The sequence below is a fragment of the Oratosquilla oratoria genome, chromosome 31 (assembly GCF_046742065.1).
Source record: "Oratosquilla oratoria isolate Oo_2021 chromosome 31, ASM4674206v1, whole genome shotgun sequence".
Taxonomy (NCBI): Eukaryota; Metazoa; Arthropoda; class Malacostraca; order Stomatopoda; family Squillidae; genus Oratosquilla; species Oratosquilla oratoria.
The window spans coordinates 28,882,678-28,885,177 of record NC_134807.1 but is presented as its reverse complement, the minus strand read 5'-3'; the positions used below and the strand labels follow the sequence as shown (position 1 = coordinate 28,885,177).

At 35.6% G+C, this 2,500-nt stretch overlaps 1 pseudogene; it reads left to right on the top strand.

Annotated features, from left to right (window-relative positions):
- LOC143041573 (uncharacterized) overlaps window positions 1–2,500 on the top strand; it is a 69,656-nt pseudogene that overhangs the window by 39,570 nt on the left and 27,586 nt on the right.

The window sequence follows — 2,500 nt, the reverse complement described above, 5'->3', positions numbered from 1 at the left end:
AGAGGACTAGGAGATAGAAGATGATTGAGGAGGAAAAGTGGAGGAGAAAGAGTAGATTGACGAAGAGATGGAAGAGGAGTATATAGGAGTAGATGGAAAAAAAGGGGAAAGTTTTATTGCTAAAGGGACAAAAACAGGAAGACAGTAAAGAAGAGGAATAAAAACAGGATAGAGAAGAGGAAGATGGAGAGGAAAGGGGAGAGAAAGAGAAAGAGGAGAAATATAAAAAGGATCAAGAAAAGGAAATGGAAGAGAAAAAGAGAGAAAAATGCGAAAGGAAAGAGGTGGAGAAAAGTGGAGCCAGGAATAAGATATGATTGCCTTATAAGCTTGACTAAGACAGACAGACAGACAGGGGGGAAAGAGAGAGAGAGAGAGAGAGAGAGAGAGAGAGAGAGAGAGAGAGAGAGAGAGAGAGAGAGAGAGAGAGAGAGAGAAAGTGATATATATATATATATACACACACACACACACATATATATATATATATATATATATATATATATATATATATATATATATATATATATATATATATATATATATATAGAGAGAGAGAGAGAGAGAGAGAGAGAGAGAGAGAGAGAGAGAGAGAGAGAGAGAGAGAGAGAGAGAGAGAGAGAGAGAGAGAGAGAGAGAGAGAGAGAGAGAGAGAGAGAGAGAGAGAGAGAGAGAGAGAGAGAGAGAGAGAGAGAGAGAGAGAGAGAGAGAGAGGGAGAGAGAGAGGGAGAGAGAGAGGGAGAGAGAGAGGGAGAGAGAGAGAGAGAGAGAGAGAGAGAGAGAGAGAGAGAGAGAGAGAGAGAGAGAGAGAGAGAGAGAGAGAGAGAGAGAGAGAGAGAGAGAGATTTAATGAATGTCTTACATCTGTCGGATCTTTCCGTTTATCATTTCTTTTAAAAATATGCCAGGTATGATTAGCGTGGTAATTTGAACACCTATATCAAGGGGAAGACTTTTTACCGTGTTTATGTGTTATGGGGTCCACTAGATAAATTTTGCTTATTTACAGAAGGTTCATTCTGTATTTTTTCTTTTCTTTTTCTTTTTATATTTCTTATAGTGATTCAATTTCAGTATAAGAAACATTATATTTTCAGAAGAATGATTGCCGTAGTGTAACTTGTTGTTACCAAACGTTTGAGCACATACAGCAAAGGTTACGGGTTCAATTGTACCGGAGTAAAATGCCCCAGGCGTGATCACTTCACTGCGATTTCTTTTTTTCCTTTTTTTTTCCTGTGGATGGGTTGGTTGGAGAGGTATGATGGTAAAAGCAAAAATTACTAGCATGTCCTGGCATGTTATTGCTCAGATTTGTACACAAACGAACACTCCAACTATGTCATACGAGGTCAGAACATATCCTGCGTTCAATTTTGAATTGTCACGGTCGTGTTCTGATAGCTTATGTGAATTTTCAAATCTCCAGTTCCCACCAACGTGTTTGTTGACCTTGCTGCACACATGAAAGCTTGCCTCGTTAGGGAAATCAACAGGGACGAGAAATAAATTCCATCAATTATACAAAATAACATTTTCGTTTCAAATCAACATGAAGGAGGAGTGAAACCAATCAATTATACGTGATGACATTTTCGGTCCAAAGCGCCACCAAAACAAGTTTGACAAAATTTTCCTGTCTTGGATACCACTGCGACCAATTGCAATTGGATTTCGTTTCGTGGCTGTGTAGGTTCGAGTTTGATCCCTGTTCGGTGGTCGCGACCTGTAGCTTCTGTTTCTATATGGTTGGTTGACTTTTATGGACTTTAGCAGCGTTCCTATGGACCAAGTCACTTAACATTATTTTATGATTGAAGACAAGTGTCCACTCAAAATAGATAAATAAATGAATGAATAAATAAATAAATAAATAAATAAATAAATATATAGATAAATAAATGGATAAATAAATAAATGAATAAATAAATAAATAGATAAATAAATGAATAAATAAATAAAATAGAATAGATAAATAAGCAAATAAATGAATATATATATAAATAGATAAATAAATAAATAAATAAATAAATAAGGAAAATAAATAAATAAATAAGTAAATAAATAAATAGATAAGCAAATACATAGATAAATAACTTTCCATATTCACTTTCCCTCCGTTCTCTTTCTCTTACTAAATATTTGTTAAAACCTCCACGTATTATCCATATTCTCCAGGAGCAGCAACTGTGTATATATATTTTCACAAAACACTAAATAATTGTACCTTCATTGTCTGTATATTCAAAAGCACTTATGAAAAAACTCAAGGCTTTGCTCGAGGCAGTGATGCCTTCTGACGTAGATTAAGTTATTTAATGTTTTTGATTGGATGAACACAACCCTCCACTCGATGGGTACTGGTGATGCCATTGGAAGCATTCTGAACTCGTATTTACCTATTTTTGGTTCGAGTCCCGCACTTATGCCCGATAACCAGTAATGACTGTTACTTGCCTCAACAGTCCCTAAAGCTCAAGGATCTCAAAAAAAAAAAAAA